This window comes from Pelobates fuscus, chromosome 5, assembly GCF_036172605.1.
Source record: "Pelobates fuscus isolate aPelFus1 chromosome 5, aPelFus1.pri, whole genome shotgun sequence".
Classification (NCBI taxonomy): Eukaryota; Metazoa; Chordata; class Amphibia; order Anura; family Pelobatidae; genus Pelobates; species Pelobates fuscus.
In genome coordinates, this window is record NC_086321.1 from 337,001,763 (window position 1) to 337,018,447 (window position 16,685).

A 16,685-nucleotide genomic window follows, 5' to 3' on the forward strand; every position below is an offset into this window, starting at 1 on the left:
CCTGGAGGTGTCAAGACGTGGGTCGAGCGGCAGGTTCAGGTCACCCGCTACTATCAGCAGGCCCTCTCTGAAGCTCCCCAGTTTGGCCAGTGTCCGGCAGATAAAAGTATGCTGCTTTCTGTTGGGACTGTACAGGCAAGCGAAGGTATAGGTGTGGTCTGCGATGGTGCCCTTGAGGAATAGGTATCGTCCATTCGTGTCTGCTTGTATAGCCCTGCACTGGAACTGCGTCGTATGCGCGAATAGTATCGCCACTCCTGCTTTCTTGGCATTGGGGTGGTTTGCGTAGTATCCCACCAGGAAGCGTCGGTTTTCGAGTTTCGGTGCGTCTCCGTTCCTAAAATGTGTCTCCTGCAAGAACGCCACGGATGCCCTTGCGGTCCACAGCCTCCTCATCAGTAGGGATCGTCGTTCCGGGATGTTAAGGCCTCTGACATTGTTGGACCAATAGGTTAGTCGTGCAGGGGTAAAACCCCTCTTGTTCGCCTGCATCTCGGGGGGGGGGGGGGTCCCGACCCGCCACGGTGCAAACGCTAGAAGCGAAAGAAAGAGAAAAGGAAAGAAAAAAGGGGGGGGGAAGGTAGGTGGGGCGGGGAAGTGGACGTAAGCAGTGTCCTTGGTCAAAGTAACTGTTCGTCTGGTGTCACGGGTGTAGGGGTGTGTTGGGTTCTGGTGCGACTGTGACCCTATACCGGGATTTGTCGTTCAAGGGTTGCGTCTGTCGCTTGTCCCTATGAACCCCGGTAATATGCACAGTTGGGGTCTGTCACAGTGAGGGTCTGTGGTGCTACCGTATGTGTGGGACTGTCTGGATGGTTGGTGGTGTGTCTCCCATACCCTCCGTCAGCACCCAACCTGCAAGGGGTGCTGTAGGTCAGTTCCAAGTTTGCACTGGGGATATCTGCCATGGGTACGTGTATCAGTCTAGCTGTCACTGGTCTCCTTGCCCCCCCCTGTGCCATCCAGTTCTGCATTGGTTTGATTTGCCTGAGGTCACGTCCAGCTTCAGTGCCCCTGTCTCTCCCCCCTCGTGTTCAGGGTTCTGTGCGCACAGCTCAGTCTCATCTGCCTCCCCCATAGTCCTGTGTTGCATTACTCCTGGCTAGACCTAAGTCTTTACGTTCTACCGTGAGTTCCCACAGGGCTATGTCAGTCTGGCTAGCGTTAGCGTCACGTGGGTAAGGGCCTACCCTAGGAGAATGTAGTGCGTATGGCCACATATCCTCTTGCGAGTGTATGGGCCACCTCTATCCCTCAAGTCCCCATTTTGTGAAAGTAGTGAGGCTGTCGCACCACGGGGGGTGATTCAGGACGGTCCCTATGGGGGCTGGCGACTGGCGTTCGCCGGACGTGGGCCTACCTACCCCCTCGGGGTATACGTAGAGGTTGTTTCCGGGACGTGATATAGTTTTTGCCATCGCCACCTGCGGTTAGGGGTCCCCTGAATCCCTTCGGGCCTAGATGTTTGGGTATCGTGGGGTGTATGCGACATAGGTTTCTTTCGTGGTATGGAGCCTCGTGTGGGCGTGTCGGTAGTACACATACAGAGAAGCAATTGAACAAGGTAGCCCTTTTTTAACATAGAGATATATAAACAGTGCAAAAGGTATCAGATGGTAGTTGGTCAGGTAGGTTGCATGGCAAAGTGAGAAACCCAAGTTCAGCATCAGAGGCATGTCAGGAGTTGACTACAGCTACTAAATAGCTGGGGTATTGGATCAAGTCTCCATTCTGTGAAAGTTGGAGGGCTGTCGTGACATGGGGGGATTCAGAACGGCCCCTGAGGGGGCTGGTGACTGGCGCTAGCCGGACGTGGGCCTACCCGACATCTCGGGGGGTGCGTAGGGGTTGGCTCCAGGACGTAATATAGTTTTTTGCCATTGTTGCCTGCGGTCAGGGGTCCCCTGAATCCCTTCGGGCCTAGATGTTGGGTTATCATGGGGTGTATGCGACATAGGTTTCTGTCGTGGTAGGGAGCCTCGTGTGGGCGTGTTCGTAGGACATATGCAGAGAAGCAATTGAACAAGGTAGCCCTTTTTTAAACATTTATATAAACAGTGCAAAAGGTATCAAATGGTAAATGGTCATGTAGGTTGTAAGGCAATATGAAAACCCCAGATTCAGCATCAGAGATCTGTCAGGAGTCAATTACAGTTACTAAATACATGGGGTATTAGATACAGAGTTGGAATAATGTTCCAGGGTAATTCTGGTCACTACAACCGCTCAGCAATCGTGGTAGGGGCAAGCAGAATAAGCCTGTAAGTGGTTTACCAGTTCTGCCATTTTATACGTTGCAAAAATGTGTGTCCTAACAGTCCGTAAACAATGCGTTGATAGTTAGGTTACAAACTATGTACATTTCCAGTTATCCCCCGCTCCCCAGCCTCCCAAACACCCACCATCCCCAACGGGCAATGGAGGCCTTAGAGTCCGATCCCTAGTCCATCTGGCATTTGTCAGCGGTGCGTTCATGAGGGCCATTGTATGAGGGCACTTGGCACTAGGCCTCCTGCCGGGATCCGCAAAGTGACCTTGCCTTGCCCCTCTGCTCATTCCCGCCTCCCAACCTCGCGGTTCCCCGGGCCGTGTGTATCCCCCATGTGGCTCCTTATCCCGGGCCGATGTCTACCTCAGCAGGTCCCCTCCTCACCCACCCAACCTACTAGTTCCCGGGGGATTCTTCCCATACTATACTGCCCCCAACAATGTCAACTTAAGTACATACCGCTTGCCAGAGCGACGATTGGTCAGGCCTGATCGTAGTGCCAGTGGAGGAGTGTACAGGAGTTGAGAAGTGGTTCTCGACCGGAGGTGCGCCAATCCCCTATCGATTATTCCTCCGGGCCTTCCGGGCCACCTCTGCGTCGTTGCGGCCCTGGTGCTGTGTGGAGGTTGTGTGCGGCCTCGGTTGGGCCCGTCGCTCTTGCCGGGGGGCCCTCCAGGATCCAGTTTGGCACTGATATTGCGGGTAAGTTGGCAGCCCTGAGGAAGCGGGACACATCATTTGGCCATCGGATGATGTGCCAGACGTTATTCACTCTAGCCTGAAGGCTGAAAGGAAACCCCCATTTATAAGGGATCCGTCTCTCCTGTAGCATGCGCGTGAGTGGCCTCAAGGCTCGGCGGGCGTCAAGTGTAATTGTGGAAAGATCGTGATATAGGGAGATCTGGGCGTCCATGAAAGTTATCCGTTGTTGTGTTCTGGCCTCTAGCACGATGGTTTCCTTCAGCTGAAAGGAGGCCAGCGCGCAGACTATGTCCCTGGGCAGGCCATCTCTTCTTGGGGCTCTCAGTGCCCTATGCGCCCTTTCAATGCCGAAATCACTCGGTGCGTTATCTCCCAGGAGTTGTGTGAATAGGCCAGAGAGCATCTCCTGTGGTGATTCTCCCTCAGCCTCTGGTAGGCCCCGGACCCTGATGTTATTGCGACGGCCTCAGTTGTCGAGGTCCTCAATCTGTCGGCGGAGGTCAAGGAGAATGTTACCTTGCCTCGTGGTCGCTAGGTCCGTGGCTTGTTGGTGTTGGTCTGCCTGCAGGCGGTCAGCTTCCAGGCTGTCCACTCGGTGCTCCAGCGTGGTGAGGTCGGTTCGTACTGCCGCTATCTCCTCCCTTATCATGGAGCGCAGCTCAGCCACCAGGTCTGTTTTGGCCTTCCTCGTTAGCATGCTTGCTGAAATTGATGCTATGTCCGCCGATATTTGGGACAGGGAGTGCGCCGCGGGTGAGTCTCTATTCGAGGCCATGCGGCGTCGACAGGAACCCGTCCATCGGGCCGGGCGGGTGTCGTGCTGGGGTTGTGCCAGGCTGAACAGTAGTTGCCAGACGCTTTGTTTTCCCCATTTGCTGTGGTTTTAATCGCTGTCTGTCGCTATTTCTAAGGGCTTAGCAGGTTGAGGCCTAGGAGCTAGGGTGAAGTGCGACTTACTCCATCAGTAGTCAGGCCACGCCCCCCGCCATTGACTTTTTTAATCGAAAGCTAAAGGAGTATTAGATGAGTAAACAATTTATGAGCAAAATATTTCAAAATGCTAATGAAAAAGCCACAGAGGCTTCTTACAGAGTGAGTTACTGCATAGCACTTGCAGGAGAAGCACGCACAATTGGGCAATCACTAATGTAGCGGAGTAGAGGTATTATCCAAGGTATCTCCGCTGGTAGACAGGAAAGGTAATCCAAGACAGGTACAAGACAGGTAGCGTAGTTACAATCCCTTCCCTCCAAGAACTAGACGACACATAGCTTGGAGGTCAACTGAGGTTTTATTCACACACTTACAGTATTTATGGGATTTCCCATGCAAGGGGTTTCCCTACAGACAATTCAGGGGTTAGGCAATAGGGGACTACGTGGGAAACTGAACAAGCTGGACATTTCTCCCATAATACACTGCTGCACGAGAGGGACACTCCTACCAGCATATACAGTTAAGTGGATTATCCCCTCGTGCAGCAGAAACAATATTTTACATTAAAATACATAAGTTGGATATTGTTCGTCAGATTTAGACGAACGGACGTTCGGTAGATAGCTGGGGTCGGAGCGCACATTTCGTGAAAGTGCCGCTCAGATCCCAGCTCAACTAACCAAACGCCGCACGAAATACACATATATTCTAAGTTCCCCTCAAACTAACGAAGGACTCCGTAGAAACCTATTACTGAAGGACCGGGGCTCCCGAACGGCTTGGAAGTCCAGCGGTACTCGTGCCGTCGAGTAGCCGATTTTAGTTCCAGGCGCTCGACGACCAAGTACCGCTGGGCTAACAAAGGATCCAAGATGGCCGACCACCACGTGGTCGGTAGCTGAACGACGGCCACCTTGAATCCTCTTAATTTACCGATTGCAACAATGTTGCAATCGTTAACGAGAGCCACACGGCCTCCTGAGGGTGGTCTCCATTCGGCAGTTTGTTCGTTTCACAAACAGAGATGGAAATCACTGTTCGTGGAACGATTACCTGAATGCCGACGGGTTTTTATGCCGCCAGCATACGAACGCCATAGACCTGTAATACATTACACACGCATACCCTTGGTTCTTAAAGTGGTACATACATTTTAAAGAAAATACAGTTTTAAAGATGGTTGCTGCTGCCACAACTAATAAAACCATGTGCCAAAGAAATAGAGTCATGTATTTTAAGTGAGAAGTTGAGTAAAAAAATTTAAGCTGTGTCACTTTCCAACAACACAATTTTGCGCCGTATTCACGATCTTGCTGATGACATCCATTCTGAACTAATTTCTCGACTGCATCAATGTGATGGGTACTCACTTAGACGAGTCAACAGATGTTGCAGGACTTTCAGTTTTGTTAGTTTTTGTTAGATATAATTTTGACAAACAGATTAAAGAAGACTTGCTTCTGTGTGAAACTTTGAAAACTCATACCACTGGTGAGAACATCTTTAACTGTTTCCAGAAGTTCATGAACACACACAGTATAAATTGGAACAAATGTGTAGATGTGTGCAGTGATGGTGCCAAAGCAATGGTTGGGAAAGTGGCAGGCGCTGTGACACGAATAAGAAATGTAGCAAAAAAACAGCACCAGTTCTCACTGTGTTTTTCACAGACATGCACTGGTAGCTAAAAATATTTAAATATCACTTAAAACTGTGCTAGCTGAATTGGTCCAGATTATTAATTTTATAAAAAGTCGACCATTACAGTCACGACTATTTAAAATAATATGTGAAGATATGGGTAGTCACCACTCTGCTCTGCTTTTGCATTCAGAAATCTGTTGGCTATAACAAGGTAAAGTCCTTGTTAGAATGTTTGAATTGCGAATTGAGTTGTTTGCATATTTCCAGGATCATAAATTTGGATTATCTGATTGATTAACAAACACTCTGTGGTTATCCAAAGTAGCATATCTTGCAGACATATTCACAAAATTAAATGACGTATGTTTATCACTTCAAGGAAAAAACACTAATATTTTTAATGCAAGACATAAAATATTTTCACTGTCTCGTAAACTGCAGTTTTGGACCTCATCTGTTGAGCAAAATAATTTGATCGGTTTGCCAACACCTAAGGATTTTCTTGAAGAATCAGAAATTGAACTTGAAGATAAAATTTTATAACATGACAGGAGGCTTCGTATTTGCTTAAGTCTCTCTTTACTAGAACTCCACAGCAGCACAGAAAAAACAACCAATCAGAAAAAAGTTAGGTACTATAAAACTCCCCTCCCCATGCATCATTTCCTCTTTCTTTGCTGCTCCGCATCAGTACAGGTCAGAGTACCACTGCCTCCTGCTTATGTGGGTGGCTTTGGGTTGTATTATGATTTATTAGGATTTATATTTGATTTCTTAGTATATTTACCTATTTGTTATCTGTACCTTTATTTAGTACCATGTGTTCTGTACTTCTATATATTATGTTATTTTTTGTGTCATTGTCTGCTTACATATATTTCTTCTTCCCTTGCCTTTGCTTCCCCTGTCGTCTTAGGGATTTCTTCCCTTCCATGTGGTAGTTTTAGGGGAGTTCTTGGGGGTCTTCCCTGTTTTGCATGTCTTCCCTCCCTCCCCTCACTGCCCACTCTCTTTGCCCGCCATTTCCGCGGGCTGCCTGCGCGGTATAGGGGTTTCAGGAGACTAGCCTCTGGCTGCCTCCTGATTTCCCCGTTCCCCTAGTTCCATTCCGGCGACCGAGGTGCTCGCGGTCGGACGCGAGTACCCGCCGGCCGTTCCACTCACACACGTGGCCGCCCCGTCCACCACATGGCCGACCGCCGCGCTCAACTTCTTCACAGAGCCGCAGGCGGCCGACCGGGTGGAGGAGTGTGCACCTACCCACGGCCTCTCCTCCGCCCACGGCGGTCAGATCGCGGCTACCGCTGCCCTGCTTTTTCCCCGGCGGATTGCCTTCCGTTTTGTGTGGAACGGAGGGCTCTGTGCTGCATCCCAGGCCTTCCTCCCATGTACTAGGTATTTGCAGCATATATCTCACAGATTACTGTGTGTCTTAGGGCATTTTTCACTTCTTCAGATATATTGTATATTGTGAGTTTTTATTGGATATTCTGTCTTGCTCTGGTTTTTCTCTGACAACCACATATTAGTTTTTACTGACAGCATATAGCACATAGTTTTTCTGCCAGTGTTTTTCACATATTAGTTTTGCTGTCAGTGTATGTCACATTAGTTTTTACTGACAGTGTACGTCACACATTAGTTTTACTGACAGGGCAGGGCTGCCATCAGAAATTTTGGGGCCCCTGACACAGCTCAAGGTCTGGGGCCCCCGGCGCCTGCACCCGAGTCCCCCCCCCAGTCCGCCCACAGGGATGCAGTGTCTGCAGGGCCGGTGCAAGGATTTTTGCCGCCCTAGGCAAAAGTAAAGTTTGCCACCCCCCATGTGACATCACAGTGCCCCACCCATATGATCTGCCATGTTAACTAACACAGTGCTGCAGTGCCGCCGTGTTTACAATAAAAGGCCTGCAGGGACAGGCTATAGACACCAGAACCACTACATTAAGCTGCAGTGGTTCTGTGGACTATAGTGTCCCTTTAATGTGAGGTAAATTAAAGATTAGTGCCATGAATAATATACTAGATTGCCTACTTACAACCAGATGAGGATGATGATGGGCTTCAGCTGCCGTCTGGCTCCACTGGTCTGGTGTAGAACAGGCTCTCTGGAGGCGGTTTGTAACTGTGGTCACAAAAATCAATGTTCTGGGAGAACGAGAAGCAGCTCCATTTTTTGAGGGCCCTTTACACAGCTCAAGGTCTGGGTCCCAGGGTCCACCTTCATGTTCCACCAATGAGTTTGTTCACAGGGGTGTGTGGGTGGGTGGGGGGGGGGGGGGGGGGAATGTCCTGATGTGTGTACGGAATGCATTGTGTGAATCTGTGTTTGTATGTGTAAGGGCTGCAAGGTGAGTTTGTGTATGTATGGGATGCAGTGTGTGTGTCTGTAAGGGATGCACTGAGTGTGTGGAAGGGGTGCATTGTGTGTTGCTGTGTGTAAGGGATGCATTGCTTGTGTATGTGTGTCTGTGTGTAATGCATTGTGTTTTTCTGTGTGCAAGGGGTGCATTGTGTGTGTGTGTGTGTGTGTGCAGGGCCGGCGCTACCATTAAGGCGGACTAGGCAGTCGCCTAGGGCGCCCCTTAGGAAGGGGCGCCGCCAGGAGCGCCGGCCCCCCTAATGCTGCAGCCGCCCGAGCGCTCTGCAGAGAGCCTCAGGCAGCTGCAGCTTCGCCCGGGCTGGTGCGTCCATGAGGGCGCACCGCCCGGGCGCAGCATGAAGAGAGGAGCTGACAGGAGGGAAGCGCTCAGCGCTCCCTCCTGTCACTCCCTCACTGTAGCGTGGCCAGCCCTGTATGATCCGCCGGTACAGGGAGCATTTGTCTCCTGTACCCGGACGGACTAACAGGAAGTGAACACTGAGTGTTCACTTCCTTTTAGTCCGGCCGGGTACAGGAAACAAATGCTCCCTGTACCCGCGGACAGTACAGAGCTCGGCCACGCTACAACATAGGTAGGGGAGGGTGGGGGGAATAAGGGGGGGGAAAGAAATAAATGGAGAGGGAGGGAGGGGGGGGGGGAATAAAGGGAGGGGAGATAAATAAATGGAGAGGGAGGGAGGGGGGAAATAAATGGAGAGGGAGGGAGGGGGGAAATAAATGGAGAGGGGGGAAATAAATGGAGAGGGAGGGAGGGAGGGGGGGGAAATAAATGGAGAGGGAGGGGGGGGAATAAATGGAGAGAGAGTGGGGGGGAGGAGAAATAAATGGAGAGGGAGGGAGGGGGGGGAAATAAATGGAGAGAGAGTGGGGGGGAGGAGAAATAAATGGAGAGGGAGGGGGGGGGGAAATAAATGGAGAGGGAGGGGGAGGAGAAATAAATGGAGAGAGTGGGGGGGAGGAGAAATAAATGGAGAGGGAGGGGGGGAGAAATAAATGGAGAGGGAGGGGGGAGACATAAATGGACAGGGAGGGGGGGGGAATAAATGGACAGGGAGAATAAATGGACAGGGAGGGGGGGAATAAATGGACAGGGAGGGGGGGAATAAATGGACAGGGAGAATAAATGGACAGGGAGGGGGGGAATAAATGGACAGGGGGGAATAAATGGACAGGGAGGGGGGGGAATAAATGGACAGGGAGGGGGGGGATAAGTGGACAGGGAGGGAGGGGAAGGGTGGACAGGGAGGGGGGATACATGGACAGGGAGGGTGGGGGAATAAATGGACAGGCAGGGTGGGGGAATAAATTGAAAGGGAGGGGAAATAAATTGACAAGGTGGGGGAAAGTAATTGACAGGGAGTGGAATTGACGGGGTTAGGAGGGGAATGAGAGTGGGGAGGGGAGAAGAGAGTGACAAGGGAGGGGGGAGAAGAGAGGGACACGCAGGGGAGAAGAAAGTGACAAGGGAGGGGGGAGAAGAGAGGGACAAGAGGGTGGAGAAGAGAGGGACAAGAGGGTGGAGAAGAGAGGGACAAGGGGGGGAGAAGAGAGGGACAAGGGGGGGAGAGAAGAGAGGGACAAGGGGGGAGAGAAGAGAGGGACAAGGGGGGGAGAGAAGAGAGGGACAAGGGGGGGAGAGAAGAGAGGGACAAGGGGGGAGAGAGAAGAGAGTGACGAGGGAGGGAGAGGGGGAGAAGAGAGTGACAAGGGAGGAGGGAGAGATCGACGTCCATCACACACACACAATGCACCCCTTGCACACAGAAAAACACACAATGCATTACACACACAGACACACACACACAAGCAATTCAACCCTTACATACAATGCATCCCTTACACACACAGAAACACACAATGCATTCCTTACACACACTCAATGCACCCCTTACAGACGCACAAACTGCATCCCGTACATACACAGAAACACACATTGCAGCCCTTACACATACAAACACAGATTCACACAATGCATTCCTTACACACATATCAGGACATCCCCTACTCCTGTGAACAAACTATTTGGTGGAACATGAAGGTGGACCCTGGGGCCCAGACCATGAGCTGTGTAAAGGGCCTTTAAAAAAAATGGAGCTGCTTTCCGTTCTCCCAGAACACAAACAGCCTCCAGAGAGCCTGTTATACACTAGACGAGAGGAGCCAGACTGCAGCTAGAGCCCATCACCATCCTCATCTGATTGTAAGTAGGCAATCTAGTATATTATTCGTGGCACTAATCTCTAATTTACCTCACATTAAAGGGACACTTTAGTCCCCAGAACCACTGCAGCTTAATGTAGTGGTTCTGGTGTCTATAGCCTGTCCCTGCAGGCCTTTTAATGTAAACACGGCGGCACTGCAGCACTTGCGTTAGTTAACATGGGGCATTGTGATGTCATATGGGGGGGGGGGGGGGCGGCAAACTTTACTTTTGCCTAGGCGGCAAAAATCCTTGCACCGGCCCTGTGTGTGTGTGTGTGTGTTGGATGTCAATCTCTCCCCCTACCCCCGTCAATTTCCTTCTTCTCCCCCTCCCTCTCATTTCCTTCTTCTCCCCTCCTCTCATTTCCTTCTTCTCCCCCTCCCTCTCATTTCCTTCTTCTCCCCCTCCCTCTCATTTCCTACTTCTCCCCCTCCCTCTCATTTCCTTCTTCTCCCCCTCCCTCTCATTTTCCTTCTTCTCCCCCTCCCTCTCATTTCCTTCTTCTCCCCCTCCCTCTCATTGCCTTCTGCCCCCTCCAATTTCCTTCCTCCCTCCCCCCTCAAATTTCCTTCCTCTCCCCCCTCCCTCAAATTTCCTTCCTCTCCCCCCTCCCTCAAATTTCCTTCCTCTCCCCCCTCCCTCAAATTTCCTTCCTCTCCCCCCCTCCCTCAAATTTCCTTCCTCTCCCCCCCCCAAATGTCCTCCCTTCCTCTCCCCCCCTCAAATGTCTTCCCTTCCTCTACCCCCTCAAATGTCCTCCCTTCCTCTCCCCCTCCCTCAAATTTCCTCCCTTCCTCTCCGCCTCCCTCAAATGTCCTCCCTTCCTCTCCCCCCTCCCTCAAATTTCCTCCCTTCCTCTCCCCCCTCAAATTCCTACCTCTCCCTCCCCTCCCTCAAATTTCCTTCCTCTCCCCCCCAAATTTCCTACCTTCCTCTCCCCCCCACATTTCCTTCCTCTCCCCCCCAAATTTCCTCCCTCTCCCCCCCACTCCCTCAAATTTCCTCCCTTCCCTCCCTCTCCCCCCACTCATTCATATTTCCTCCCTCCCCCCACTCATTCATATTTCCTCCCTCCCCCCCTCCCTCAAATTTCCTGCCTTCCCTCTCCCCCCCCACTCATTCAAATTCCCCCCCACTCAAATTTCCTCCCTTCCCTCCCTCTCCCCCCACTCATTCATATTTCCTCCCTCCCCCCCTCCCTCAAATTTCCTCCCTTCCTCTCCCCCCAAATTTCCTCCCTCCCTCTCCCCCCCACTCCTCAAATTTCCTCCCTTCCCTCCCTCTCCCCCCCACTCATTCATATTTCCTCCCTCCCCCCCTCCCTCAAATTTCCTGCCTTCCCCTCTCCCCCCCACTCATTCAAATCCCCGCCCCCCCGCCCCCCGCCACCCCCACCCACTCAAATTTCCTGACGCCCGGTGACCCGGCGGGCGCGCGAGGGAGCACTCTCCTCTGAGTGCTTCCTCTTCAGCTCCCTCGCGCGCCGCGTACTGATGACGTCATCTTCCGGCTCCGGCATCAGTACGGTGCGCGAGGGAGCTGAAGAGGAAGCACTCAGAGGAGAGTGCTCCCTCGCGCGCCCGCCGGCGCCGGGTGTCAGCAGGGCCAGCCTCTGGGGGGCCCTGAGGTGACCGGCTGCTGGGCCCCCCAGGAGAAGAGGCTGGCCCAGTGGGAACATACCGGGGTCGCAGGGCCCCCTGCGACCCGGTATGTTCCCACTGAATGTGGGGCCCGGACGACCTGAGCAGTCCGGGCCCCCCAGGACCGCCGGGCCCATGACAACCGTTTCGGTTGTCATGCCCTGATGGCGGCCCTGTGACAGGGTATATCACATTTTAGTTTTCTGATAGTGTTTATCACATTTTAGTTTTCTGACGGTGTATATCACATTAGTCTTTCCGACAGTGTATATCACATTAGTCTCACTGACAGTGTATATCACATTTAGTTTTTCTGACAGTGGAGCTCACATTTTAGCTTTGCTTTGCTGTCTATGTATATCACATATTAGTTTACTGACAGCGTATGTCACATGTTAGTTTACTGACAGTGTATATCACATATTGGTTTACTGACAGTGTAGATCACACATTAGTTTTACTGACAATGGATATCACATGTTAGTTTGCTCTGCGGACAGTGTATATCACAGATTCGGTGAGTTTTACCGACAGTGTGTATCACGGTTTACTGTGGGTTTGTTGTCGGTGTATAGCGCGGATTGCTGAGTGTTTCTGTTGATTGTGTACATCGCAGATTGATGTGAGTTTTGCTGACGGTGTATGTCACGGATCGCTGTGAGTTTTACTGTCAGTGTATATCTACAGGTTTCTGTGAGTGCCTGATGGGATACGTCACAGGTTATTGTGAGTTGCAGATATATATGAACTCAGTTACACAGACTCTGTACAGGGTGTTTACAGTGCCAGTTAGCTCTAGGATTCATCTCCGTCTCAGCATATATTTTTTATGCCCAGCTGGAAGTCTCTGTGAGACTACTCTGGTATGATTTCTCTGTCCCTGGCATATTTTTCTCGCTTACAGACCTGGCTCTGACTCAAACTGGTAAGGGAGACCAGTCTACGCTGATACCATAATTTTTTGCCAGTTTCCCGGGGGAATTCATTGAGTTGGCTATCGTTAGCCCACTCCTGGACGTGCCCATGGTTTCAATACCCTTCAGGTGGTATGATGAGGGTAATCTATAATATGATAAGAAATTTCCACAGATCTGTGTGAACATGGGCATACCAATTCGCAGTTTACGGAGAGTATTGCTCAGTGCATCTTACATTCATGGACATGGTAGTCACTGGAACAACTTCCGCTTATACCCTATACGGATGGAATACCACTATTTGCTTGCTGGGCATTGAGGGACTGCGAGTCCCGGTTCAGGTTATTCATACGGCGTTACGCTGCCTATGGGTTGGCGTCTAGAGGTCCTATGTCACAGGATGCTCTGAGGATCTGCTTTTTTTAGGGACCTCTGCTGAAACTCGGAGGTCCCCATTGCTCACTCCATACCCATTGTAACGCGCTACGGAATCGGAGAGCGCTATATGAATAACAGGTTATCATAATATAACAATAATACACAATTCAGGATTGGCCTGCTATGTCTGTGCCCATAAGGACGGCCTGCTATGTCGGTGCCCATAAGAATGGCCTGCTATGTCTGTGCCCATAAGACTGGCCTGCTATGTCTGTGCCCATAAGAACGGCCTGCTATGTCTGTGCCCATAAGAACGGCCTGCTATGTCTGTGCCCATAAGAATGGCCTGCTATGTCTGTGCCCATAAGACCGGCCTGCTATGTCTGTGCCCATAAGACCGGCCTGCTATGTCTGCGCCTATAAGAACGGCCTGCTATGTCTGTGCCATAAGAACGGCCCGCTATGTCGGTGACCATAGGATCGACCTGCTAGGTCTGTGCCCATAAGATCGGCCTGCTATGTCTGTGCCCATAAGATTGGCCTGCTATGTCTGTGCCCATAAGATTGGCCTGCTATGTCTGTGCCCATAAGATTGGCCTGCTATATCTGTGCCCATAAGATTGGCCTGCTATGTCTGTGCCCATAAGATCGGCCTGCTATGTCTGTGCCCATAAGATTGGCCTGCTATGTCTGTGCCCATAAGATTGGCCTGCAATGTCTGTGTCCATAAGAGCGGCCTGCTATGTCTGTGCCCATAAGATCGGCCTGCTGTGTCTGTGCCCATAAGATCGGCCTGCTATGTCTGTGCCCATAAGTACGACCTGCTATGTCTGTGCCCATAAGTACGGCCGACTACGTCTGTGCCTATTAAGAATGTCGGTACCTATTAAGACGGCCTGTTATGTCTGGGTGCCGTACCCCTGCTAGGCCGCAGACCTGGGGGAATATCACTGGGGAAATGCCGGTGCCCACCAGTGACATGGAAATAGGCAGGTGTCCAGACTGGCATCTTTGCCAACCTATCCAAGAGGAAACCAGTATACGGCCATCTGAAGACGGTGGTTAGGGTGAAGGCCCTAAACCTCATGCCTGAAGGGCAGGGTTTTTTATAAGGTACCCGGTCATACATCTCCAAGGAAGACTTCACACGGGCAAGGATCGGTGCTCAAGAATTTATGTATTTTTCTCTTATCTGCGTTAATTTTTTTGTTTTCGTAACTTCTTTTTCCTTTCGCTCGGGTCGTCGAGAGGCCTGACTTGACCTCCCCCGACCTCCCGGGTGCTTGTGGATTGCGGAGAACGTCTCCAGCTTTCCTCCTGCTACCAACGGTCGTCCTGGACCCCGCGCGCGCGCACGGGATCCGGGCGGACAGTTGGTAGTTTTTTCTTTTCCATTGTTGTTTTCTTCCGTGGATTGCCATCAGCCTTATACTGATATTGGTATTGGGTGTACCCTGCAATTGGTCACCCTGATTCTCTGGGACTCTAGTTTGGACCACAGGAGGGTGCGGCCCTCCATCATCCCGATTCAAGAATACTTTATTTTCAGGAACAGAGAGCGTACCCTCTCAGATACAGGACGGACACTGATTTGTTATTGGAGGGCGCAGCCCTCCCTCAACCTCGGCCGAATACTGGGCTGGATACAGAGTACATGTTCGGAGGACACGTTCTCATAGAAGGAACCGGTCACGGATGTAAACCCTACTGTTTTGGTTGTTAACAGGCGCGGCCGCTCAGGCTATCGGCCGGACGCTATCACGTTAGTCGATCTCATTAGATGAGAACGCGGCTCTCTCGTACACTCGACACTCTACACAGGCTTGTACCTGTGCAAGACATCGGTGACTGCATAGCGGGGCGTCCCTCCTGCATTCGATTAGATCTGACGCCCGTACTACTGATTTCGTTATAGAGGACTGCCTAGTCATACAAGATATAAATTTAGTCTGGATCCCTCTATTCTATCTCCTGTGAGGGCTCTACTGGGTCCGGATCACTTAGGTACACACACTACTGGAGATAGTACGGCTAACGGATGGCCTCAGGTATTACGAGAGTGCAGGTTTTTGGTATTTTCTGCACCTTATAAATCGGAAACCTGCTTTCTGTTTTTGGATATCCAGACTATTGCGGACCAACCGCACAGACCGTTTCTCCCATGTCAAGATGACAGGAGCTACGGAAACCTTCATGGAGCGAAAGGACACTGCCTTGCTCGGGTACCAAGATTAAGGAAGGCCAGTTATCCGGTCCCTAGGTAACCGCACACATGGTTCACATGGTAAGACCGGACATCCCGGTTTGCTTGAGTTCCCTGATCATACGGTCTTGGGAGAAGGGGGCAGGACGGCCCCATCTCCTCGGAACGCTTACCTGGCGAACAGGTTTCGGAGTTGGTGGGTTCTCCGTCTATTAGCTATTTACCCCTCGCGGGAGCCATTCTGCTTTTTGATTCACGCTAACCTACTCTTCAACTACCGTCGAGGAGACCTACGTGACCTTGGGAGAGTACCTGGGGTACCCCGACTCCTACACAGACGCCTTTCACTCTTAGGCGAGGACATACCTGGATGGAAATCTGCACTCCGGTTTGCACTCTCCATCCCTTTGAATATTTCTGGGATTCTCTATTCCAGAAACTAGTCGACCACTGTTCCTCCACACGAGTTCAGTTCGGAACCATGACTGGACGTCCTTTTGGAATCTTTTCTCTACAGATTCCGAGGATTACACAGTCCATTTGGAATGTCGGAATCACTTAGGATACGGCTAATTGACAACACTACAGTTTTATTCTCGGATGAGACATCTCACCAGGTAGACCAGGAGTGAACGAAGGATCATACTCGGTTATATTGCGTCTTGGTGGTGGACTTAGACACATTCCTTGTGATTGGGGATCTACCTGCAAGATCGCGTCGCCGGATGACCCTGACACGATCGAAGGAACCACCCTACAGATCAAGAGTTGAGACAAGGTGGCAATTTCTTCTCGCGGCCTTGCATCCGCAAAAGGCCTTCGTTATTTTTACAATTACAGGAATATAGCTGATAGGTCAGTTTGCAAGCTCAGGTCCCAACCGCTAGGAAGCGGGTGACAACAACAAGTTTGTTGGATCTATCAGCAGATGGTGTTTTTTTCTGTGTTTTGAGATGCTTCATCGGCTGACATCTTCATTGATCCGTCTACTGTCGTTTTTCGCAGTTGGTAAGTACAATTAGGATTACTCCGCTATCTCCTGGAATAGGTACCAGCGACACAACCAGCGTTGGATTGGTGATCTGAGCGTTGAAACAGCAAATACGAAGCCTCCTGTCATGTTATAAAATTGTAGATTATGCTAGCTTTAGTGTACCTATAATCTTAATTTTATTAATGACAGGAGGCGAGTATTTCCCACCCATTTTTATCCCTCCCTTGTTCTATGTTTATAGTTTGGTTTGATCAGGTACGTATGCAACTCTGCTTGTGGTCTCTGCTACCTGTTGCATGCTCTTATGTCTTTTCTTTCATAAGTAGGGCTGGGATATCTAGAATTTAAGGTCATTTTGGTTGCTACATGGGTGCACACATGTTTATTCAGAGTACATTTCATTGGATAATCAACCT

At 50.8% G+C, this 16,685-nt stretch overlaps 1 protein-coding gene and 1 pseudogene across 1 annotated transcript in view; one reads left to right on the forward strand and one right to left on the reverse strand.

Moving 5' to 3' along the window:
• LOC134610317 (zinc finger protein 239-like) overlaps positions 1–16,685 on the reverse strand; it is a 94,294-nt gene that overhangs the window by 13,581 nt on the left and 64,028 nt on the right. The window lies entirely within an intron of this gene.
• Positions 3,995–16,047, forward strand: LOC134612255 (zinc finger BED domain-containing protein 5-like; annotated as a pseudogene).